The 26,323-nt window shown below is 44.6% G+C and overlaps 2 long non-coding RNA genes across 4 annotated transcripts in view; one reads left to right on the plus strand and one right to left on the minus strand.

Annotated features, from left to right (window-relative positions):
* The window catches only part of LOC144799418 (uncharacterized), a 139,060-nt gene that overhangs the window by 56,786 nt on the left and 55,951 nt on the right, over positions 1-26,323 (plus strand). For both annotated transcript variants that reach the window (XR_013603813.1, XR_013603812.1), the window contains one exon: positions 5,837-6,161. This is a non-coding gene — a long non-coding RNA (uncharacterized LOC144799418). The remainder of the gene's footprint in view (positions 1-5,836; positions 6,162-26,323) is intronic.
* Positions 1-26,323, minus strand: part of LOC144799419 (uncharacterized) — a 205,239-nt gene that overhangs the window by 12,031 nt on the left and 166,885 nt on the right. The window lies entirely within an intron of this gene.

The following is a 26,323-nucleotide window of genomic DNA, read 5'->3' on the forward strand; positions in this document are numbered from 1 at the left end:
ACGAAATTCGTTTGATTTATTTATATGTTTACTTACCTGCAAACCTCCATTATCCATACATTACTAACCCCCACCCTGCCCCTCCCCCTCCCCTCGTCACCGCCCCGGCAGGTACTCCCCTACCGACCGCAGCTGGAGCTATATAAATGAAGGTAACCAATCAGAATATCCGAGGTCAAGAGAATGCCCTCTCACTCTATCAGTATGGTCTGCTTCCAACCCTGAATGGTGGTACCTGACGTATGCACTTTCCCATTGAAACACTCCATCCTTACTTCAAACGATTTTGCTGAGAAGTCATTCACTCACTTCTACATAATACTTGGATCTGTTGCTCTTGTCCATGATGATCGTGCTTCTGATCGAGGGGTGGAGAGTCGCGTTTGCTAATTTTTTTTTTCCAGCAAAGGTGGGAACCCTAAGTCCAGGTAGGAGGACTTTGGGACTATTGCTGCCACTACTCCCTGCTTGTTTGCTGTTTAGTGTGTCTTCCTATTGGTGACTCCAATGATCAGGTGACCAGGGCGTACCTATTTAATGAGTCTACTGCAAAGTGCTTACTTAAAGTTTCCACTGCCAAGCACAGCATATAGGTCACAGATTTGTATTTTAAGTAGGTAGCTCAGTGGGTTACTATTTTGACTACAGGTGTCATTGTGGTACCTGCCGGTCAAAAGTTATATTCACTGACATAGTGCTCAGTAAGTTATGAACCATCTTCAAGGAATCTATATAAATAGATATTCTGTCTGTATGGCTACTCATGCTGATACATCTTATAGTGCAAGGCATCTTTTCTGAGACATCTCTCCTGGAAAAACAGTTGTGCTTTTGGGACTATTGCTACTGCGACTCCCCATGCTTTTGCTTCTGTTACTATAATTCATTGTAAAGGGGCAGAATTCCCCTTACCTTGTGTTTACTATCAAATTTTGTTTACTATGCATATTTGATAGTTTTTAGTCATTAAATAAGACCAGTTAAACATGAATCTTTGTCCAATACTCTTACGTATTATTACGTATTATTCAAATCAAAGAATATGTCTATTTTGACTCATACTGGGTTGGCAATCTATTTACTTAATGTTCTTCTTTAAATCTTCATAAAAAATACATTTTGTCTTGAATTTTTACAGTAACTGGCCAGAATGTGCCTCTATCCCAGGTGGTACCCTAGCTGGGAGGGGTAAGGAACAACACAGGGCAGGAGTGGCTCTTTAAGAGGGGAAAGCAGTTCATGAGGAACATAGTTTACAAATATTTGCTCTCTCATTGAGCGCATTAAAAAATAAATAAACTAGTTCTCTAACTGTGAGCAGTGGACAGGTACAAGTTAGCCAATCCAACTAATTGGAAAGAGGCTATAGTCCAAGCTAATTAGAGAAATGAAAGCCATTGAATGAGCAAACAAACAAAAGTGACATCAAATTAAATGCACCCAATGGTAAGCAACGGGTGGGATGTAAGCCCACTGTAAGTTGACAATGGGTATTTCACACCCAGACATCTTACGCTGGCTGGTAGGCAGGACCTAAAAGCCTGGCCACACTTTACCAAGTTTGCATTTCAGTGAATAATTTTCTCTGCCCAAAGTGCTACATTTTACTTCTAAAAAGCATCACAGAAGTGTGACAAGAAAATACGATGTCCCATAATCAAGGAAGGTTTTGAGCCTGGATGCATTGCGTGTGGGAGTACTTTAGTCTATATGTATATTTTCAAGCAACATTTAAATTCAACCATAGATTCAAAATAACATTAAAAATAAAACCCTGTTTGGCTGAGGAAGAAGTGTATATTTGATAACTGTGGAATAAATGCGTAATGACAAATCATTTCAGCCTTAAGGAACCTTTTTTTAAGGAGACACACATTGATTTACATCTGAGATATTCAAAATTTCTTATCCCCTGCCCAGTCAGCTTCTCCTCAATTTCCTTGGGATCGCGCCTCTATGCAAATGATTGGAAAATGAACTCAAATAATACATTTTTCCAATCTGTTCACACTTAGTGGAGGTGACCTCCCAGTCAACTCCTTCAAATCCAACCCTGAAAGTTATACAATTACTGGAATATTGGATATAAAATCAAAGAGGAGGTGCTGGTCCAATGTTCTGCCCTGATGGCTAAGATTCAGGCCTAGAACTGCAGCCAGCAGAATCAGCGCTCGACTGGCTGTGACGTTCCATGAACAGAGGAAATATTATGTACCAGTGGAACGAGGACAGCAGGTCCATTTCTCTGAAGATTACCGACAAAGATAAACAAAGGAGTACACGTCTCGGAAATGGCTAGCAACAAAGAGACTGCTTTGGAAAAAGTTTTAGTGTTTACTTCCACAGAGATATAATTTGGCTTAATCGTGCAAACTGGAATTGGCATTGGGCAAAAGAATCACAACTCCAGCTGTATCCAAAACCATCATCATAAAAACATCACATAAAAATACACGTTTTTCTTTAGCTAAGTGCGGGAGAACACAGTCATGGGAACACACCTTCTATTATGGCTGGTCTAGGTTTCTAGCTTTCCATCAGCCACTACAGTCTAGTACAGAAGACCAACACATTGCTCTTTCCAAAGACCTATCAGAGAATACACAACATATGAAATAAGAGTGTAGATATGTGGAATGGGGAAAATAGTGGAGTATATTACAAGGTTTATCTGTGAAAAAGGCAGTACCTTTGAAAGCGTTAAGAAAGCTGTAGATTGATGAAATACAAAACGTGGTAGGATAGTGGGGAATCACAGATCAACAATGTTCTATTCTAGTAATGAATGAAACTGAACTGAGATGAATGTTGACAAAATAGTAGGTAGGAATGTGGCTTGGGATTTATAGAACTTTGAAGCAGGTTTTTTGTTTAATATTAAGAATTTTATGTTGTTTTTTCGTCTATTATGTAGCTTGTCTTTTGTGTTGATACTGTTAAGTTTTTTGGTCTGGCCTTTGAGCCAGAATTAGCTGTTTTGCCACACTGCTGTTTTTCGTAAAACAGTCATCCATAATACGCATACATAGAGGGGTTTTCGATCAGCAGGCTCCTGCCCACCACAGCGTACAGCATGGGCTATTGGATAGCCTACTTTACTCAATGGTTTCTACACTTATAATGACTTCACAGAGTCTGAACACATCGTTTAAATCTGCTCAAAAGAATTCCTTTTTCTTCTGTGACAAAGCAAATTGAAGAGTGTTTTTTTTATTATGAATTTGTTATATTACATTTTCATATGGGTTGCTTATTTTTTCGAGAACTTTACATTCTCAGTTGGTGATATATCTTCCATCTCCTATTTAGGCCTGGCATTAGACAAGACCTTTTGATTTGACTAAAATGATACGTGTGATATATTTACTTAAATATGCTTTCGGGCCCTATCTCTTCATCCTTTTTTCTATTATGTCAATCACATTGTAGTTCTGCCCCTACAGCATACATCGTGGGGCTGTGAGTCAGCCTACTTTTGCCGCAAGTTAACTTCTCTGTGAGTGACTGCATTTATCTCTCTCACAATGAGCACATCTGCGCACAGGGCAGTTCCCTTCAGTTCCAGTGGTTTTACTTTATAATTACTTGGGAGTTACCTTTGTGCTTGGAGCCTGATGTGATAGCCAGGCACTTTTTATTTACAGTACACATTCCAAATTTATCGGTTTCGGTCTCTTGCCAATGGAGTTTTAAATTACTTTTGGAGTCACCTTTGTTTATCTGGCTGGTGCTAGTTCACTTGTGCAGAACAGAGCCTTATGAAAGACAACATAAATGCAAACAACAACTCACATAAACCATGAATATAGGCAAATGAGTGTGGACTATATTTGCAACCCTGCTTGTCTGTCTTTCTTTCCTCAATGTTTCTTTGTTTCTGCATTTTTGTTCTTTTGTTCTTTTCATCTTTCCTTCCTACCTTTGTTCCTTTCTTTCTTCTATTTTTCTTTCTTTTCGCTTTCTTCATTGCTTACCTTTTTTTCCTTTTTCTTTCTTTACACCTTATTTTTAGGTCGAGCTTCAGGGGCAGCGCACGTGTGTGCGAGGCATGCAATAGTAGAGTCCTTTGTAGTCTTCTGGTTGATTATGAGGCTTGTTAGTCCCGCCTTATTATGCAATGTCGTCATTTGTACCCTCCCATGGCTATTTGCCCCTTTACTTCGAGTGTTACACTGAACGGTACGTGTTACTTAGAGCACTATTTTTCCCGCTTCCCCGCCTGCACTCCCGTTCTCCTTGCCTTCTTCCACCTCCCCTGCACTCCCATTGTCCATGCCTTCTCGCACCCCCCCCGCCCCACGTCCGCATTCCCGATATCCATGCCTTCTGCCCTCCCCCACCCGCCCGCACTCCCGTTTGCAATGCAATAGGTTTCTTAAAAATGAGAGTCCCATTGCATTGCAAATGCTTGTTGTGTCTACTGTCAGTGATGTCACTTGTTTATTTAATTAATTAATTAGCAGCGCAGGCCGAAAGGGAGCGTTTCTACTCACTAATCTAACAAGCATTTGCAATGCAATAGGTCTCTCATTTACACAAGTTTGAGCTATTAACATTGCAAATAACAATGCCTTTTATTTTTTTTTCGTTTTTAAAACATAAATAAAAGGCATTGTCATTTACATTGCCAATAGCTTAAACTCTCGTAAATGCGAGACCTATTACATTGCAAATGCTTGTTTATTTTCCCTTCTCTTTACTAATTATTTTTCTTCTTCCTTTCCTTGTCTTCTTTCTTGCTTTCTTTCCAGGCCTCTTTCATGCCTTCTTTCCTGCTCTCTTTCTTGCCTTCTTTCCTGGATTCTTTCTTGGCTTGCTTCCTTTCTTCCTTTCTCTTTCTTCCTCTCTCTTCCTTCATTCCTTCTTCTTTCTTACCTTGTTTCTCCTCTTCTTCCCTACTTAATTATTTTTCTTCTTTCATGCTTTCTCTATTTTTTTCTTGCCTTCCTTCTCAAAGCAAAGATATTGAGAGCCATTGTTAGACCAATTAGCTGTTAGATAACAACAATGCGGTGCTTACCTGATAGCCCGCACTGTTTGCTACACAGGGATGATATGGGCCCAACTCCATGTACCCTACATTTCTGCCTGTGAATGCGATTGCCCACGAGGGAGATTGTTAAGAGCCAGGGAAGAGGGCCTGGTTGGACGTAGTCTTCTGTGTCTCAGGGCTAGTTGTCAAACTTCAAAGGAAAACAGGAGATGCTTGTGAGTTGCCTGGGTGTGTAACTGTTACCCTTTCTTGTGCAATACATCCCTAGTACTGTACAACCCCACTTCCTACCTGCGATCAATTTCGTAAGTCAAGGCGCCCATGTAGTGTAGTGTTGGGTTGCCATTATTAGTGCTTGTCCAGATACTCCTCTATAAGTATTGTTTTTTGCATATCATCAAAGGTGACATCTAGCAACAAAACATAACATGTTACTCAAATACTATGATCAAACATGTATGAGCAGTGAGCTACATAAAAATAACCATGTACTGCACAATTCACACCACTGTGCACATTTGTATTTCTTGACTTTGCTTCAGTGTCTTCTGGTAGATTGGCGGTCTCTGGTAACAAGCTACATCTTTGTTTCTTTCATTGATGTATTTACAACATCAGTTTAACATAAAAGCTTCCATGATCCTTAAAAGATCCTAGTAATTTTGCACAGGTGGTGCAGTTTCTATGATTTATTCTCACACAGGAAGTGTTACTAGTTTGGCTGAATATAACAGGTACGCCTTGTTTGTGCTTGCTTGTGTGGGGTACTTTATTCTTGTGGTTGTGTGGATTCTGGATTCGTACAACAATTCCGCAACTTAAAGTTCTCTTTCCTGTTTTCAGGTTGGGCAGAGTGGCAACATCCAGGAAATGAGACGAAAGTGGATATCGTGATTCAGAAGGAGCGTAGGAGCATCGCGTCTGAGTTAAGTCTTCAGTCGTTGATGTTTATTGGTGCATTGGAAGAACTCTGATGTGGATTTTGCCTCTTTGGTTCCTCTCGAGGCAAAGTGACTTCTAGAACTTGGTGCAGCATAAATAGCCAGGCTGCTCCCATGATGGACACTAGGATTTGCCGCAATCACTGCAAATCCTGTGGTACAAGGCACATTGCAGTCCCTCACTGACACACAGCACGCGACGCGATGAGATAAAAAGGGAAAATCAGGTATGCTGTGCCAATTACACTGGTTGAGCTAAATAATGGTAAAAACATAAAAATAATAACAGGTATGCAATGCCAATTTTCAATTCAGTGGTAATCAGTTACGGCATACACCTAAACACCATACAATCCCATAACAGTTGAACATTTTGTATATCATCATCATCGAATAACTTTATTTTCGATCACAAAGATCTTACAAAGTGCGAAGTGCAACATGAATATAAAATAGTACAAGCAATAAAAACCATTGTACGAGATGCAAAACGCAGCAATAGTTAAAACAACAAGAAATTAAAAGTAATTGTACAGGAGGTGAGCCCGAATTAGGATTCTGCAGTTTTTAAAACTTGAAAAAGACAGTTCATATAATACATTTAAAACGTTTGATCCATAGTGTGTGCCAGATTCTGGCCAGGTCAAAGACTACCACCCTGGGAGTGGACCAAAACTCCTCCATCCCAAGTCTCTTAAGTCGATTTTTCAAGGACCTAGACCATGGAATAGAGTTTGCCTGGTTTTGCTTCAGAAGATTAATCATCACTGCTTTATAAGGAGAGAGCTCATCAACCGACCACGGGCGATGCCAAAACATTAGCTGCTTGTAGGCCAACTTGTAAGCTAGTAGTTTTTGGCCCAGATCCAAAAACATAGGAATCAAGGAGTTACTTCTGGGAAGATTTAAAAATGATTGAAGAAAACGGTTTTCTGCAGAAGTGAGAGGGTTTGTTTTCCCAATGCCCCACATTTTGGCCCCACAAAGAGCCCCCCCTCCAATATTTTGGTGTTGTACATTTCCATTGCTGGGGCCACTTTCCTAGGCACTGTATTTTTATGCAGTTTACTTAAATGGGCAGTTTGCTGGATAAGTGACAGTTGAACTTTTTCAATGTGTGACATCCAATTTAGCTTTGTGGTTAAATGGATACCCAGATAATCAAAGGCAGAAACTTGCTTCAGGGGGCTACTTCTTCTATACATTGTTCTTTTGGATGGCTTAGTATTTCCCTTTGAAAATATCATGTATTTGGTTTTAGCCTTTATTTAGTTCCAGGCCATACTCCTTACAAAATACAGTGAAATCATTCAATAACTGTTGCAGTCCAAGGGGGAATTTAGAGATTAATAGGGTGTCATCCCCAAAGAGTAGAGCCGGTACTCTTCTCTCCCCTACTTTTGGAACAACACATCCATCCCTATCTAAGTAATCTGCCACCCCGTTTATCAAGAGAGAGAATAACATGGGTGCTAAAACTCATCCTGGTCTCACTTCATGTTTATCAGGGAATTGCTTAGCGAGTTGGTTGTTTTCCCCCCTCCTATCTTGGGCTGTATTTGAGGAATGCAACCTAATAAGGAATTGTAATAAATTATGAGGTAGAACCATCTCTGCCACCACTCCTAACACCACAACTTGTCTCTCAGTACTTGATCAAATGCAATCCACAGATCTACAAAGGCAACATAAAACCTGCCTCCTCTAATACTGACCTCCCTCCAGTAAATAACGGAAGACCTGGTCCAATGTGCTGAGGTTCGCGCAGAAGCCTGCTTGAAAGTCACTCAGAATATGGTGCTCGGAGATCCAATCCTGGACCCATAGCAACACCTGCTTGTGTAAAATTTCTGCACTGAGTCAATTAGGCTTATAGGTCTATAACTGGCAGGGTTGGCTCTATCACCCTTCTTGTAGATGGGGATTATTTCCACTATGTTCCACAAGGGGGGAATATTCATGCCTGTTGTGATGGCATTTGTTATCATATTAATATAAGGGGCCCAGACAATTAAGTCCTCTTTATACAGATCGCTTGGAATTTAGATGGGCCGGGGGCTCTGTCGGGAAGGCTGGACCTAATTGCCACCCAGGATTCTTCCATGGAGAACATCTAGGTCCTCTGGAGCATCTTGCACATTTTTCCCCCATGCTCCAAGTGGAGCCTCGACCTCAGTACTACCTGACACGTAAACCCCCCCCCCAAAGTGAGTCAGCCACTCCACTGGCAGAACTTTAAACTCCAATTTGGAGTAATTTGATATACAAAAAACATTTTGTATATCACAAACACTTGTATACAGCTGTTGGTACACGGTTAGGTGGATGGGTTTACTATGATTGTGACTATGGAGCCTGGAAACCATGACAGTACCCTCTCAAAATCCCCCCAAAGACTATGGGAATGGTTTGTGCTTTATTTTGGTATGAAGAGTGAAAGGAACACCACAAGCGGGCGGTTTGTTGAACATGAGCCAAGGGCTCCCAGGACTGTTGTTCCAGGCCTTACCCTCTCCAATCCATTGGATAGTAAAGTTTGCCTCGAATTCTGTGGAAATCAAGAGGAGCATGGACCTCATACTCTCGCTCCCCTTCTTCTTCGATAGGTGGTGGTGGTGTCCTTTCCCTAGTCTTGGGACGGTATGGTTTGATTAGGGATACATAAAAACTGAGTGTATTTTAAATGTACCTTGGAGTGTCAGTTCACGGCCACAGGGTTCAATATCATACATATGGTGAAGAGGCCAATGAAACAGAGAAGCAATTTTTTCATGCCCTTCAGTGCTATGTTTTTGGTTGAAAGACAGACTTGGTAACCAACCAAATATTTTAGTTCTTCTGCACAATGGCAATCTGCAAATAGTTTTTTGGTCCCATTAGTTTTAGAATAATATCAGAGTGGGCATGAAACTCTTGAGCAGTTGGAACTTTTGTTAAGGTAGTTTCATCCTAGGGAACCTCCTTGTGAGCAATAAAAGGGAGACATGCCTAAAGATGAATGATCATCATTATTGTATGCTATTGTTTTAGCTCACAAAATGGTAGACCAATCCCTATCATAATCAGGAAATAAGCAATGCAAATATTGCTCCATGGTTTTATTAGTTCATTCAGTCAGTTTGGGAATGGTACCTGGGTGATAAATGAACCTCAATGTGTAACAATTTACACAGGACTTTCCAAAATTGTGACAAATTAGGTTATGTGATCAGTAATAAGGGCAGATGGCAATCCTTGCAAGCAGATCACAGTGATAATGAAGACAGATGCTGTTAGAAATGGGGGTCTCTATTTGGCAGATGTAGGTACCTTTGTCCAAATAGGGACCCATGCTTCTAGTCAGGGTAAGCGGGATAAACTTCTCAAATAACCCCTGCTCACCCCCTTTGTAGCTTGGCATGAGCAGACAGGCTTATCTCAGAGGCAGTGTGTAAATCATGTGTGAATACAGTAAAAACAATACAAATGGACACCACACCAGTTTAGAAAAATAAGTAATCTTTATCTAAACTAAAACAAGACCACACAACCAAAATCCACAATACAGTAATACAAATATAACTTTCAGATGATAGAACTAGTTCAGTTCAAAACAAATTGCTGATTCAACACTTTTCTCACAAAGTACCTGGGATGCGTCACACAAACAAACAAAATGGACCGCAGGGAAGGTGATGCATCAGTTCCTTAAACTCAGCAAATGTGACGTGTTGGTTCCTTGCTCTGTGGAGGTGATGCGTCAGTTCCTTACTGCAGCTCAGGGAGGTGATGGTTCGGTGCCTTACCAAAGAGGAGATGATGCATCGGTTTCTTACTGCGTTCCCTAACGATGTTACAAACTTGGCACCTCGAAGCGATGCAATGATCCAGAACGATGTGTGAACTCTTGTAGCCCCACACCATACTTGCGTCGAAATCAGTGCAGTGATCTTGGTCTTCGGGGATTGGTGCATTTGATGCGGCGTGCGGCGATTTCTCAAGCCACGCAGACACTGCGGTGATGCATCGGAATCAAGTGCAGATGTGCCTCGCTTCTCAAAGCTGCATTACTTTTCCAGCTCCCAGTGTTTTTTTTCAGTGAATTTCTAAGGTTTTTTTTATATGCTAATTTCTAACTACACTTGGATATGTAAGACGTGCAGAAAGAGAAAGAAAGGTGTAGAAAGAAGCAAGAGAAGCACAGAAAGAAGCAAGAGAAGTGCAGACAAAGGCAAGACTAGTGCAGAAAAAGCAAGAGGTGCAAAAAGAGGAAGAAAGGTGCAGAAAGAGGAAGAAAGGTGCAGAAAGAGACAAGAGAGGTACAGAAAGAGGCAAGAAAGGTACAGAAGAAGAGAGTGCTGCAGAAAGAAGCAAGAGAAGTACAGGATGAGGTAAGAGAGTTGCAGAAAGAGGCAGGAGATGTGCAGAAAGAGGCAAGAGAGGTGCAGAAGGAAGAAGAAAGGTGCAGAAAGAGGCAAAGTAGGTGCAGAAAGAGGCAAGAGAAGTGTAGAAAGAGGTAAGAGGTGCATAAAGAGGCAAAAGGAGTGTAGAAAGAGGTAAAAGGTGCAGAAAGAGGCAAGTGAGGTGTAGAAAGTGGCAAGAGAAGAGCAGAAAGAAGCACAAGAGGTACATAAAGAAGCAAGAGAGGTGCAGAAAGAAGAGAGTGAGCTGCAGAAAGAACCAAGAGAAGTGCAGAAGGAAGCAAGAGAGGTGCAGAGAGAGGCTAGAGAGGTACAGAAAGAGGGAAGAGAGGTGCAGAAAGAAGAGAGTGATCTGCAAAAAGTCGCAAGAGAAGTGCAGAAAGAGGCAAGAGATGTGCAGAAAGGGGCAAGATAGGTGCAGAAAGTGGCAAGAGAGTTGCAGAAATAGGCAATAGAGATGAAGAAATAAGCAATAGAGGTACATAAAGAAGAGAGTGAGCTGCAAAAAGAGGCAAGCGAAGTTCAGAAAGAGGGAAAAGAGGTGTAGAAAGAGCTAAGAGGTGTAGAAAGAGGCAAGAGAGGTGAGGACGGAAGAAGAAAGGTACAGAAAGAGGCAAGTGAGGTGCAGAAAGAAGAAAGACAAGAGCAGACAGAGGCAAGAGAGGTACAGAAAGAGGCAAGAGAGGTACAGAAAGAGGTAAGAGAGGTGCAGAAGAAGAGAGTGAGCTGCAGAAAGAAGCAAGAGAAGTACAGAATGAGGTAAGAGAGTTACAGAAAGAGGCAAGAGAGTTGCAGAAAGAGGCAAGAGAGGTACAGAAAGGGGCAATAGAGGTGCAGAAGGAAGAAGAAAGGTGCAGAAAGAGGCAAGTGAGGTGTAGAAAGAGGCAAGAGAGGTACAGAAAGAGGAAGAAAGGTACAGAAAGAAGCAAGAGAATTGCAGGCACAAGAGGTGTAGAAAGAGGCATGAGAGATATAGAAAGATGAGAGTGAGCAGCGGAAAGAGGGAAGAGAGGTACAGAAAGAGGTAAGTGGGGTGCAGAAAGAGGGAAGAGAGGTGCAGAATGAAGAGAGTGATCTGCAGAAAGAAGCAAGAAAAGTGCAGAAATAAGCCAGAGAGGTGCAGAAAGAGGCAAGAGAAGTGTAGAAAGAGGTAAGAGGTGTAGAAAGAGGCAAGAGAGGTACAGCAAGAGGAAGAAAGGCGCAGAAAGAGGCAAGTGAGGTGTAGATAGTGGCAAGAGAAGAGCAGAAAGAGGCATGAGAGGTACATAAAGAGGCAAGAGAGGTGCAGAAAGAAGAGAGTGAGCTGCAGAAAGAACCAAGAGAAGTGCAGAAGGAGGCAAGAGAGGTGCAGAGAGAGGCAAGAGAGGTACAGAAGGAGGCAAGAGAGGTACAGAAAGAGGCAAGAGATGTGCAGAAAGAGACAAGATAGGTGCAGAAAGCGGCACGAGAGGTGCAGAAATAGTCAATAGCGATCTAGGTACAGGAAGAAAGGTGCAGAAAGAAGCAAGAGAATTGCAGAAAGAAGCACAAGAGGTGTAGAAAGAGGCAAGAGAGTTATAGAAAGATGAGTGAGCTGCGGAAAGAGGGAAGAGAGGTACAGAAAGAGGCAAGCGGGGTGCAGAAAGAGGGAAGAGAGGTGCAGAAAGAAGAGAGTGAGCTGCAGAAAGAAGCAAGACAAGTGCAGAAAGAAGCCAGAGAGGTGCAGAAAGAGGCATGAGAAGTGCAGAAAGAGGGAAGAGAGGTACAGAAAGAGGAAGAAAGGCGCAGAAAGAGGCAAGTGAGGTATAGAAAGTGGCAAGAGAAGAGCAGGAAAAGGCATGGAGGGACATAAAGAGGCAAGAGAGGTGCAGAAAGAAGAGAGTGAGCTGCAGAAAGAACCAAGAGAAGTGTAGAAGGAGGCAAGAGAGGTGCAGAGAGAGGCAAGAGAGGTACAGAAGGAGGCAAGAGAGATACAGCAAGAGGCAAGAGATGTGCAGAAAGAGTCAAGATAGGTGCAGAAAGCGGCAAGAGAGGTGCAGAAATAGGCAATAGAGATGCAGAAACAAGCAAGAGAGGTGCAGAAAGAAGAGAGTGAGCTGCAGATATAGGGAAGGGAAGTGCAGAAGGAGGCAAGAGAGGTGCATGAAGAAGAGAATGAGCTGCAAAAAGAGGCAAGCGAAGTTCAGAAAGAGGGAAAAGAGGTGCAGAAAGAGCTAAGAGGTGTAGAAAGAGGCAAGTGAGGAGCAGACGGAAGAAGAAAGGTGCAGAAAGAGGCAAGTGAGGTGCAGAAAGAGGAAAGACAAGAGCAGACAGAGGCAAGAGAGGTACAGAAAGAGGCAAGAGAGGTACAGAAAGAGGAAAAAAGGTACAGAAAGAGGCAAGAGATGCAGGTACAGGAAGAAAGGTACAGAAAGAAGCAAGAGAATTGCGGAAAGAAGCACAAGAGGTGCAGAAAGAGGCAAGAGAGGTACAGAAAGAGGCAAGATAGGTTTAGAAAGATGAGTGAGCTGCAGAAAGAAGAAAGAGAAGTGCAGAAAGAAGCCAGAGAGGTGCAGAAAGAGGCATGCGAAGTGCAGAAAGAGGGAAGAGAGGTGCAGAAAGAGGCAAGCTAGGTGCAGAAAGAGGCAAGAGAAGTAATGAAAGAGATAAGAGATGTAGAAAGAGGCAAGAGAGGTACAGAAAGATGAAGAAAGGCACAGAAAGAGGCATGTGAGGTACAAAAAGAGGCAAGAGAGGTACAGAAAGAGGCAAGAGAGGTGCAGAAGGAAGAAGAAAGGTGCAGAAAGAGGCAAGTAAGGTGCAGAAAGAGGCAAGAGAGGTACAGAAAGAGGCAAGAGAGGTGCAGAAGAGAGTGAGCTGCAGAACAAAGCAAGAGAAGTACAGAATGAGGTAAGAGAGGTGCAGAAAGAGGCTACAGTGGTGCAGAAACAGGCAAAAGAGATGCAGAAATAGGCAATAGAGGTGCAGAAGGAAGAGGAAAGGTACAGAAAGAGGCAAGAGAGGTGCAGAAAGAGGCAAGACAAGAGCAGATGGAGGCAAGAGAGGTACAGAAAGAGGCAAAAGATGTACAGAAAGAGGAAGAAAGGTGCAGAAAGAGGCAAGAGAGATGCAGGTACAGGAAGAAAGGTGCAGAAAGAAGCAAGATAATTGCAGAAAGAAGCACAAGAGGTGTAGAAAGAGGCAAGAGAGGTATAGAAAGATGAGAGTGAGCTGCGGAAAGAGGGAAGAGAGCTACAGAAAGAGGCAAGTGTGGTGCAGAAAGAGGGCAGAGAGGTGCAGAAAGAAGAGAGTGAGCTACAGAAAGAAGCAAGAAAAATGCAGAAAGAAGCCAGAGCGGTGCAGAAAGAGGTAAGAGGTGCAGAAAGAGGCAATGTAGGTGCAGAAAGAGGCAAGAGAAGTGTAGAAAGAGGTAAGAGGTGTAGAAAGAGGCAAAGAGAGGTGCAGAAAGAAGAGTGAGCTGCAAAAAGAGGCAAGCAAAGTTCAGAAAGAAGGAAAAGAGCTGTAGAAAGAGCTAAGAGGTGTAGAAAGAGGCAAGAGAGGTGCAGACGGAAGAAGAAAGGTATAGAAAGAGGCAAGTGAGCTACAGAAAGAGGCAAGACAAGAGCAGACGGAGGCAAGAGAGGTACAGAAAGAGGCAAGAGAGGTACAGAAAGAGGAAAATAGGTACAGAAATAGGCAAGAGATGCAGGTACAGGAAGAAAGGTACAGAAAGAAGCACGAGAATTGCAGAAAGAAGCACAAGAGGTGCAGAAAGAGGCGAGAGAAGTGCAGAAAGAGGAAATCGAGGTGCAGAAAGAGGCAAAATAGGTGCAGAAAGAGGAAGAGAAGTGATGAAAGAGATAAGATGTGTAGAGAGAGGAAAGAGAGGTACAGAAAGATGAGGAAAGGCACAGAAAGAGGCAAGTGAGGTGTAGGAAGAGGCAAGAGAAGAGCAGAAAGAAGCACAAGAGGTGTAGAAAGAGGCAAGAGAGGTATAGAAAGATGAGTGAGTTGCACAAAGAAGCAAGAGAAGTGCAGAAAGAAGCCAGAGAGGTGCAGAAAGAGGCATGAGAAGTGGAAAAAGAGGACAAAAGGTACAGAAAGAGGCAAGAGATGCAGGTACATGAAGAAAGGTACAGAAAGAAGCACGAGAATTGCAGAAAGAAGCACAAGAGGTGCAGAAAGAGGCAAGAGAGGTACAGAAATAGGCAAGATAGGTTTAGAAAGATGAGTGAGCTGCAGAAAGAAGCAAGAGAAGTGCAGAAAGAAGCCAGAGAGGTGCAGAAAGAGGCATGCGAAGTGCAGAAAGAGGATAGAGAGGTGCAGAAAGAGGCAAGCTAGGTGCAGAAAGAGGCAAGAGAAGTGATGAAAGGGATAAGAGATGTAGAAAGAGGCAAGAGAGGTACAGAAAGATGAAGAAAGGCACAGAAAGAGGCAAGTGAGGTACAGAAAGAGGCAAGAGAGGTACAGAAAGAGGCAAGAGAGGTGCAGAAGGAAGAAGAAAGGTGCAGAAAGAGGCAAGAGAGGTGCAGACAGAGGCAAGAGAGGTACAGAAAGAGGCAAGAGAGGTGCAGAAGAGAGTGAGCTGCAGAACGAAGCAAGAGAAGTGCAGAATGAGGTAAGAGAGGTGCAGAAAGAGGCTAGAGTGGTGCAGAAAGAGGCAAAAGAGATGCAGAAAGAGGCAATAGAGGTGCAGAAGGAAGAAGAAAGGTACAGAAAGAGGCAAGTGAGGTGCAGAAGGAGGCAAGACAAGGGCAGATGGAGGCAAGAGAGGTACAGAAAGAGGCAAGAGATGTACAGAAAGAGGAAGAAAGGTGCAGAAAGAGGCAAGAGAGATGCAGGTACAGGAAGAAAGGTGCAGAAAGAAGCAAGATAATTGCAGAAAGAAGCACAAGAGGTGTAGAAAGAGGCAAGAGAGGTATAGAAAGATGAGAGTGAGCTGCGGAAAGAGGGAAGAGAGCTACAGAAAGAGGCAAGTGGGGTGCAGAAAGAGGGAAGAGAGGTGCAGAAAGAAGAGAGTGAGCTACAGAAAGAAGCAAGAAAAGTGCAGAAAGAAGCCAGAGCGGTGCAGAAAGAGGTAAGAGGTGCAGAAAGAGGCAATGTAGGTGCAGAAAGAGGCAAGAGAAGTGTAGAAAGAGGTAAGAGGTGTAGAAAGAGGCAAGAGAGGTGCAGAAAGAAGAGTGAGCTGCAAAAAGAGGCAAGTAAAGTTCAGAAAGAAGGAAAAGAGGTGTAGAAAGAGCTAAGAGGTATAGAAAGAGGCAAGAGAGGTGCAGACGGAAGAAGAAAGGTGTAGAAAGAGGCAAGTGAGCTACAGAAAGAGGCAAGACAAGAGCAGACGGAGGCAAGAGAGGTACAGAAAGAGGCAAGAGAGGTACAGAAAGAGGGAAAAAGGTACAGAAAGAGGCAAGAAATGCAGGTACAGGAAGAAAGGTACAGAAAGAAGCACGAGAACTGCAGAAAGAAGCACAAGAGGTGCAGAAAGAGGCGAGAGAAGCGCTGAAAGAGGAAAGCGAGGTGCAGAAAGGCAAAATAGGTGCAGAAAGAGGCATGAGAAGTGATGAAAGAGATAAGAGGTGTAGAAAGAGGAAAGAGAGGTACAGAAAGATGAGGAAAGGCACAGAAAGAGGCAAGTGAGGTGTAGGAAGAGGCAAGAGAAGAGCAGAAAGAAGCACAAGAGGTGTAGAAAGAGGCAAGAGAGGTATAGAAAGATGAGTGGGCTGCACAAAGAAGCAAGAGAAGTGCAGAAAGAGGCATGAGAAGTGCAGAAAGAGAAAAGAGAGGTGCAGAAAGAGGCAAGATAGGTGCAGAAAGAGGCAAGAGAAGTGATGAAAGAGATAAGAGGTGTAGAAAGAGGAAAGAGAGGTACAGAAAGATGAGGAAAGGCACAGAAAGAGGCAAGTGAGGTGTAGAAAGAGGCAAGAGAGGTATAGAAAGATGAGAGTGAGCTGCGGAAAGAAGGAAGAGAGGTACAGAAAGAGGCAAGAGAGATGCAGGTACAGGTAGAAAGGTGCAGAAAGAAGCAAGAGAATTTCAGAAAGAAGCACAGGAGGTGTAGAAAGAGGCAAGAGAGGTATTGAAAGAAGAGTGAACTGCGGAAAGAGGTAAGAGAGGTACAGAAAGAGGCAAGCGGGGTGCAGAAAGAGGGAAGAGAGGTGCAGAAAGAAGAGTGAGCTGCATAAAGAAGCAAGAAAAGTGCAGAAAGAAGCCAGAGAGGTGCAGAAAGAGGCATGAGAAGTACAGAAAGAGGAAAGAGAGGTGCAGAAAGAGGCAAGAGAGGTACAGAAAGAGGCAAGAGAAGTGATGAAAGAGATAAGAGGTAGAAAGAGGCAAGAGAGGTACAGAAAGATGAAGAAAGGCACAGAAAGAGGCAAGTGAGATGTAGAAAGAGGCAATAGAAGAGCAGAAAGAGGCCTGAGAGGTGCAGATAGAGGCATGAGAAGTGCAGAAAGAGGAAAGAGAGGTGCAAAAAGAGGCAAGATAGGTGCAGAAAGAGGCAAGAGAAGTGATGAAAGAGATAAGAGGTGTAGAAAGAGGCAAGAGAGGTAAATAAAGATGAAGAAAGGCACAGAAAGAGGCAAGCGAGGTGTAGAAAGAGGCAAGAGAAGAGCAGAAAGAGGCCCGAGAGGTAAATAAAGAGGCAAGAGAGGTACAGAAAAAAGAGTGAGCTGGAGAAAGAAGCAAGAGAAGTGCAGAAAGAGGCGAGAGCTGCAGAAAGAGGCATGAGAGATACAAAAAGAGGCAAGAGAGGTGCAGAAAGAGGAAGAAAGGTGCAGAAAGAAGCATGAGAATTGCAGAAAGAAGCACAAGAGGTGCAGAAAGAGGCAATAGAGGTACAGAAAGAGACAAGAGAGGTATAGAAAGATGTGAGTTGCAAAAAGAGGGAAGAGAGGTACAGAAAGAGGCATGTGAGGTTCAGAAAGAGGCAAGAGAGGTGCAGAAAGAAGAGAGAGCTGCAGAAAGAAGCAAGAGACAAGCATAAAGAAGCCAGAGAGGTGCAGAAAGAGGCATGGGAAGTTCAGAAAGAGGGAAGAGAGGTGCAGAAAGAGGCAAGATAGGTGCAGAAAGAAGCAAAAGAAGTGCAGAAAGAGGTAAGAGGTATAGAAAGAGGTAAGAGAGGTACTGAAAGAGGAAGAAAGGCGCAGAAAGAGGCAAGTGAGGTGTAGAAAGAGGCAAGAGAAGAGCAGAAAGAGGCATGAGAGGTACATAAAGAGGCAAGAGAGGTGCAGAAAGAAGAGTGAGCTGCAGAAAGAAGCAAGAGAAGTGCAGAAAGAGGCAAGAGAGGTGCAGAAAGAGGCAAGAGAGGTGCAATAAGAGAGGTGCTGATAGAAGAGAGAGAGCTGCAGAAAGAGGGAAGAGAGGTGCAGAAGAAGGCAAGAGAGGTACAGAAAGGAGAATGAGCTACAGAAAGAGGCAAGAAATGTGGAGAAAGGCAAGAGAGGTACAGAAAGAGATAAAAGGTTTAGAAAGAGGCTAGAGAGGTACAGAAAGAGGATGAAAGGCACAGAAAGAGGCAAGTGAGGTACAGAAAGGGGTAAGAGAAGAGCAGAAGGAGGCAAGAGAGGTACATACAGAGAACGAAAGGTGCAGAAAGAGGCAAGAGAGGTGCAGAAACTGGAAGAAAAGTGCAGAAAGAAGCAAGAGAATTGCAGAAAGAAGCACAAGAGGTGCAGAAAGAGGCAAGAGAGGTACAGAAAGCGGTACGAGAGGTATAGAAAGATGATTGAGTTACAGAAAGAGGGAAGAGAGGTACAGAAAGAGGCAAGAGAGATACAGAAAGAAGAGGGTGAGCTGCAGAAATAAGCAAGAGAAGTGCAGAAAGAAGCCAGAGAGGTGCAAAAACAGGCATAAGAAGTGCAGAAATAGGGAAGAGAGGTGCAGAAAGAGGCACGATAGGTGCAGAAAGAGGCAAGAGAAGTGCAGAAAGAGGCAAGAGAAGAGCAGAAAAAGGCACAAGAGGTACATAAAGAGGCAAGAGAGGTGCAGAAAGAAGAGAATGAGCTGCAGAAAGAAGCAAGAGAAGTGCAGAAAGAGGCAAGAGAGGTGCAGAAAGAGGCAAGAGAGGTGCAATAAGAGGCAAGAGATGTGCTGATAGAAAAGAGAGAGCTGCAGAAAGAGGAAAGAGAGGTGCAGAAGAAGGCAAGAGAGGTGCAGAAAGAAGACTGAGCTACAGAAAGAGGCAAGACAGGTTCAGAAAGAGGCAGGAGATGTGCAGAAAGGCAAGAGAGGTACAGAAAGAGATAAGAGGTGTAGAAAGAGGCAAGAGAGGTACATAAAGAGGATGAAAGGCACAGAAAGAGGCAAGTGAGGTACAGAAAAAGGTAAGAGAAGAGCAGAAGGAGGCAAGAGAGGTGCAGAAAGAGGCAAGAGAGGTCCATAAAGAGGAAGAAAGGTGCAGAAAGAGGCAATAGAGGTGCAGAAGCAGGAAGAAAAGCATAGAAAGAAGCAAGAGAAGTGCAGAAAGAGGCAAAAGAGATGCAGAAAGAGGCAAGAGAGGTGCAGAACAAGGCAAAAGAGGTGCAGAAAGAAGAAGAAAGGTACAGAAAGAGGAAAGAGAGGTGCAGAAATAGGAAGAAAGGTGCAGAAAGAAGTAAGAGAAGTACAGAAAGAGGCAAGAGAGGTACTGAAAGAGGCAAGAGAGGTGTAGAATAATGAGATTGAGCTGCAGAAAGAGGAAAGAGAGGTGTAGAAAGAGGCAAGCGAGGTGCAGAAAAAGGAGAGAGAGGTGCAGAAAGAAGATAGTGACCTGCAGAAACAAGCAAGAGAAGTGCAGAAAGAGGCAAGAGAGGTATATATATCTATGTATTAAATCTGCTCTCGCTCTTACAAGGAAGGAATCAGCAATCAGGTTGTAGTTTGGAAGTATTTATTCTACAAAGGACGCGATCCACGTGTTTCGGCTAGTCCGAAACTTGATCACGATACAAGACGTCATTGTAGCTACCTTATTTAAATGTAGAAATGGCTCCAGTTGCCAGAATTAACAAAGGACTACATATTACATCAAACCAAAAAGCTGTCCGACATATTGGTCTGGTCACAATGCGAAAATTCAGGAATTCATACAATAAAGAAAAGAAAACAAGTGTTAATATGCACACATTGTAATTTCAGCCTTAATGCCCTGTGACCGCCATACCTGTATGTTCGTCAATGTGACTTGTTCATAATAAACATACTTACGGTTGCAAACATCAACATAAACAATGGACTACACATTACTTTAAAGTGGAAGGCTATCGGCCATATTGATCAGGGCACGTTGCATATTATTGAGGTTTTTACACGATAAAAAAGTAATAAAAAGGGTGTTAATATACACACAATATCCCTAAATAAAGTTCTAGTGATTATAGTTCTATTCACAGCTGATTTGAGATGTTATAAGTGATGTCATGATGGACGTCACTGACCATGTCATGAATGATGTAATATCTGAGGTCATAATCCATGCATTCCTGTGCATATGTTATAGTTAGCTCAGTTAACTATAACTGCTGAATTTTAGTGGTTTTGTATGAGCCAAATCTGAGTTTAACTATAACGTCCCTGTAATCTTTGTTTTTTTTAGCGTATTTCTAGTTTTTGTAATGTTAAGTAAGATGCCTATCACAATGGATGGTGAGGGGTTGGAAGCAGGACCTGGCCTGGTAAGTGCTGCCCTCACCGAAGCTTGCTGCACTTTCCTCCCCTCCGCCTTGCCGTCCATGCCCCTGCTCCCTCATTACAGCCCTGTGTAGCCCTTGTTCTGCCACTGGCCTTCCCGCCTTCTCTGAACAGTTAGCTTGCTGCCCCATTCACTTTCTACTATTCTCTGCTGTCTGAATCCATGCACTAGCCTCTTCCCTCCTGCATGCATGGTCTGATGTGCTGTCCCTGCCCTCGATTTAGCATGATGTCCCAGTCCACTCCTCCTGCCCATCATTGCCCTCCTGCTTAGCCTCTGTGCTTAGCTTGCTGCAACTACTGTCCTTCCCCCTGCCCTCCGAGGTCTGTGTGTGTGCACCTGATTCATCCTTTTTGCCCACCATGTTACATGGACCTGCCCCTCCTATCTACTCTGAGTTTTCTGTTGAGCCGCCACTCTCCTCCCATCTGCCTAGCTTTGTCAGATGACTGTAACCTCTCCCTGCCACCTCCATCCTGCCTGTCCACGTTCAATGCCCCTATCCCCTTCCTCATGGTCCATTTTACTGTCAGATCCTTCTGCCCTCCCTCTTCTGTTGTGCTGCAACTGCTCCTCCTGCCTGGTCTGTTCTGAGACTCCTTCCCCTGAACTCTCTTGTTAGTGCCCAGCTTCTACCCCTCCTTTCTAACATCCATAATCCTTTGTGCATGCCCCGCACCCTCCTTCCTGCCTATCATGGCCTAATTGTGCTGCCACTAACCCTCTTGCTTGCCATGCATGGTCTTCTGTGCTGCCACGGCCCCTCTCACCTTCCCTGGGTGGTCAGCTAGCTGCCCATGATCCCCTCTCACCTTCCCTCCATGATCTGTGTATATGCCATTGTAGTCTCACTGTTGCCCTCAATGGAGTATTGTTCTTCTAGAGCCAATCATGCCTGACCTGCATGGTCAACTTGCTGCTCCTGCCCTGCCCCCTTGCCCCCTGCCCTCCCATTTCATGTTCAGACCCCTATTCCCTCCCTTCTCGCTTGTCTCTTCCATTGTCATGCCCCTGATCCCTCCCTCCTGCCCTTTATGGTCTGTTATGCTGCAGCTTTCTCTCCTGTCTGTCCAATATGGTCAGCTTGCTGCCTTTGCCTCTTTCCCCTCTGTTCTCTGTTGTCCATGTGCATGGTCCTGTTCCCTCCCTATTGATTTCCATGGTTTGTTGTGCTGCACTGCCATCCCGCATTACCTGTGTGGTCTATTGTGCTGCTGCAAACCCTTATGCCTGACCTATAAGGTCAGTTTAGTGCACCTGTCCACGTCCCTCCTGTCCTCTGTTATCTGAGTCCATATCCCTACCCCAATTCCTCCTGCCTTCCATGATCCAATGTACCATACATGCTAACATTTTGAATAACGCTGGGCAGTGAACTCCACTCCGCTCACAGAGTTTGCAGTGTTTTCCGCAATCTGCGTTACGCGGAGCTCGCGAAGTCCCGAAAAACTGTTTCATTGCCATTGAGGAGCTGGCCACCGCCTCCTGAGCAGGGCTCCGACTCCGCATTAGCTCCGCCACCGACTGCAGCGCCTCAGCTCTCTCCTTCTCTGTCTGTGATGAGGATGGTTTCTTTGATGTCCCCCTACGAGTTCGATGTCTCGAGTGCTTCCCAAGTTCCACGGCCTTCCGTCAGAGGACACCAGCACTCCTATCCCTTGGTGTCTCACCCCTGTAGGTTTGCAGCCAATCCTATGCATCTTTAGGGCAGTCAAAGTAGTGAGTGTTCCCCTCCAACATGATGCGCAGTCGGGCGGGAACATCAGAGAGTATTGGAGGCCCTCTTCTCTCAACCTCTTCCTGACCTCAAGGTAGGAGGCCCGCTTCCTCTGTACCTCCAATGTGTAATCCGGAAAGAGAAAGAACTTGCTGTTGTCAACAGTGAAGGGGCCATCTGCTCGTGGCCTTTGCAGGAGGCGGTCTCTATCTCAAAAGTGGAGCAGACGGGCCACCACCAGATGTAGGGGCCTCCCAGGGGCCAAAGGCTTAACTGGCACCTTAGGGGCCCTCTCCAGCATGTAGAAGGATGACAGGCCCTCCGGCGCCACTGTACTTCTGAGCCAGCCCTTCAGGAAGGAGACAATGTTGCTGTCCTCCGTCCCTCTCCGCAGGCCCAGGATTCGGATGTTTTTGCTTCTATTGCACCCTTCGGCATCCTGCGCTCTGCACTCCAACCAACACACCCTGTCCGTGAGGGCCCCCATCTGTTGCTCCAATACCTTTTCGGCCAGCGCCAGTTACGCGACATTAGACTCAGTCTCTTTGACCCTCTCCGACAACTTCTTATGCTCCTCCCGCAACAGGCTGTGCCCCACAACAACAGTGCTAATATCCTGATAGAGAGTAGCTTTCGTGTCCGCTATAGCCTCCAATATTTTACTAAGTTGTTGCTGTACTGGGTCTTCCGGGGAGGGGGTTGCGAATGTTTCTGGGCAGCAGCGGTGCGTCCATTGGGGCGTAGGGGCGTAGCCCCACCAGCCACCATGGACCCGCGTCGCGGCCACCGGCCGCAATCCTAGTATCTGTTCTAAATTAAATAAATAGCATTGCAACAATCGGCCGCTGGCGGGAATTGCGTAGGGGGTGGCCTGCTGCAGCTTCAGTGACAGTCCACACTCAGGCTGCAGCAGACCATCCCGCTGGGGAACTTACAGTGCGCATGCTTGGAAAAGTTGGCAACTTTCTCAAGCATGCGCACTGTAAGTTCCTCAGCGGGACCCAGGGGTGCTTGTTTGCTCCCACAGCCCGGGTTTCCAAAGGGCGACAGGGCGAGCAGCAAATGTGCCTTCCTAGCCAATCCTGGCGCTGCATGCAGCGTCAGGATTGGCTGGTCCACCGGCACAGCATCCCATTGGATGCCGCGCGTGGGGGTGGCCAGGCATTCGTGTATGGGTGGGCGGGGTACAGATGCCAGTGCTGTGGCTGGAACCAGTCCAGGGTTGATGCGCCTGCAGCTCACGGGCCCGGGAGCGATGTCTCCCCTCAAGGTTCGGGGTCTGGGACTGGCTCTGCACTCGCCCCCGGTAAGTTTCATCATCAAGGGTTTGCCGGAAATCCAGTGGGCGAGTTGTCTTGCATCGACACTGCTGAAATAAATATTCCCTGACGTCTGCCAGCCGCCCACAGGCGCAGATTTTCTCACACTTAAAATGACACCTTACTGGTGTAATTTAACACACGAGTAAAAAGTGCACATTTATGTTTGAGACTCTCGCGCCCCCAAATGCAGCCAAGGTGTCCCAATACCTTAAGCGGGAAGGAGATGGAGGGGGTTCAACATTTGGAGCTATGGCTTTAAAAGGACTGAGTTCTTTAGAATTTTACATTACAAGTACTTATTAATGATGTCGTGGAGACGTGGTGGCCCGAAATCATATTAAAATTAAATAGATTGCGCTGTAATCAAATTACTTTTTAGCGTATTCAATCAGCTGTGCAGCGGACTCTCCGTGCAGGGCTCTCGTTAGGAGGAGGAGGTAATTTAGCCGCAGCTAGGTAGTACGTGACGGTAGATGTGGTACAGATGTGCGACATGCCAACATGACTGGCTGGGTTCTACCTTCGCAAATTAGGTATACATGTTATGTTTTTTAGGAAGCGCCTTGGGCTTCCTCGGTGCCTGCAGCGGTGCAAAGCGCCCCCGCCCGACTGAGGCCCCACAGCTGTCCGTCGGGTCCGGAGTCAGTGACGGGAAGAGGCTCGGGCAGCATCGACCGCTTCGGAGAGCTTCCAGGGTCACACACTGGCGAGTGAACTGGGCTCATGTAACAGGAAGCAGCAGCCGGACTGCTAGAGCTGGAAGTCCGGCCATCACAAAGCGTCAAGAGTCTGGAGTCAGCACTACACAGGTGGAGAAAATAAAGACATTAATTTTTGTCACTTTGTGGCCTCACCATAGCGGCTACCTTACGTAGCAGAAGTGTCAACAGGACTAGCTATTATTAAATACCCACTTGGAGTCTCACAGTTTTATATTCCCTTCCTTTTACCACCCCTTCGCCGATATCGACACCAACCTGCACGTCCCAGGATGGGTATTATTTACTACCCAACAACCCTCGCATCATTTGCTATCAAAACACCAACCAGAACAAGGCAACCCCATCATATCGGTGAGACCGTGTACAGAGCCTGATATTACGCGGCCGTGCGCAGCGCCTACATCCCAAGTCTTAACCTTAATGAAAGCTAGCTCACTCTAAATGACTACCGCAAGCATGCCTGTTCGCAGAGTGCCTCATGCTGCTATGTGATGTGTTATGTGACCTTCAGCTAGGTATTTGTACATAATGTCATGTAACTGGTGCTCATGTAAAGCGCTCCACTACCTTCGGGCGTGTTAGCGCTATATACAACTGTAAAAAAATAAATAGAATGATTTCATTTAGTGTTACGAAATGTTTTTGATTTACTTCCACATTATGTTAATAAGCACCTATATGTCACTGCAGTGGCTTCGAGTCTCCGACAGTGTAATGGGAAAAACCTTTCCACGTGTTCAAGACCAGGGGGAATAGACGGGGCTTTCGAAATTAGAAAACAAACTTCAATTTAAAAAAGAAATTAGAAAACAATGGACTTAATGACACAGTACCGGGAAGGGATCGTCCCACACCATTCCACACAGGACCAGAACACCCAAACCAGTAGTGACCACCTTACACAATCAAACACTCAGTGAGTGAGTCTATGCATACTACATACTGAGAGCTTACAAGAAGGTAAGAATCCATGAGACAGGAAGATGAAAGGCATGTGGGTATGTATGGTGCCAATGTCCTACAGACTAGGTGAGGGAAATGCCCCAAATACCTTCAAAAGCCTTCGCCTGGTAACTCACTCCATAAATGACCCATTCACAGGATGCTCCTCGACTATCTCCGATCAACATTCACCATATGAGGGAACAATAGTGGATCTTATTAAAGAGATAATGGACACTTCTAAGGATGCTGCTTACCATCTATGTTTGTGGGAAAAGGATTCCACCACGGTCACAGCATCATGCGGTACACCCGGATGTGACGAAGATGGAATGTGAGAGTCACATACAGAAGCACGTGCCTTCCACACATTGGACCAGTAGTTCATAAATCCAGGGCAGTGGCACAGAATATGCAGTAGATCCTTTGTGAATGCTTGCATCTCCAAAAGAGAGAGAATGGGAATAGATCTGCCCCATGTTGTCAAACTTGGGAACAATACCAATTGTGTAGGATTTTGTTTAATAATTCTTTATTCTGTTTATTTTCATAAATACAACACAACAGAAAATAGAGTACAGCATAGAGTACCAAAATGTGGTAGCCGAACAAACCCAGGACACATGTGGGCACTATAGGAACACAGCATGGACACAGCCTAACAGGGACGCACCAGCTCGGGGTAGACAGCAGTTCATTTTGAAATAAACATTTCTTCAGATTCTTCAGATTTTCTTTACAATTGATATTGCCATGTTGAAAAAAAAGTGATATTTGCTATAGGAGGGCCACTGGAATTATGTGTCTCTGCAGCCGCAGCTTATTTAGCAAAAGTATGGATTTGCCAAATTTACCACATAATCCATCATCTGGTACATTATCTGCAGATTTAAACATTTTTTTTTTTTTTTTTTAACTCAAATGGACCAAAATTGCTAAAGACATGTCGACATGTCAACTGCATGCACTCTACATCCATTTGGACTTGGAAGTGAGTGCCAGATGAAACTAATGATTGTGGTGTCGAGTTCAATGTGCTGCAACTCTAGGCCCATGTATGATACTTTTATGATCATGATGCATGCCCTGCCGTGTTGGGCGTGTGTGACCTGAGGTAAGGGGTAGGAGGGCCCAATTTGTGGTGTGAGGTGGGTCTAGATCTGTGTATGCTCAGAATAGTGATGAAACACAAACATTTCCCTCACTACAGGCACTGCTGTATTGCAGTTTTCTTGAATACCCAGGGATGCATATTAAGGGCAGTATCTGCTTTTGATTTATGAAGTGAGTTGATGACAGCATACCTTTCAATGTGGCATGCAGACCGGCCAGGTTTATCATTTATATCAATTTTGTCATGTTAGATGTTGTATTTACTACAGGTTGTGATTCCTACATAATTGATTAGTGAATGTATTGGTCTTGCTGAGGATGGAGCAATGGAGATTGGGCAAAAGATGTAGGTTATGACAGCAAGTGTCCTATTATTTAATTTTGGCAATTCATTTGCATTTAGATCTCCACATGCTTTTTGATGTATGAATGATGCAGCGATTGACAACGCATATCTAATTGTCAAAAGACAAGGGATACATAAAGGGGAATTTAGAGACACCTTCACAGATCCATTCTGCAATGGTTTTTTAGGATATACTTGACATAAC

The sequence above is a fragment of the Lissotriton helveticus genome, chromosome 12 (genome assembly GCF_964261635.1).
Source record: "Lissotriton helveticus chromosome 12, aLisHel1.1, whole genome shotgun sequence".
In the NCBI taxonomy this organism is placed as follows: Eukaryota; Metazoa; Chordata; class Amphibia; order Caudata; family Salamandridae; genus Lissotriton; species Lissotriton helveticus.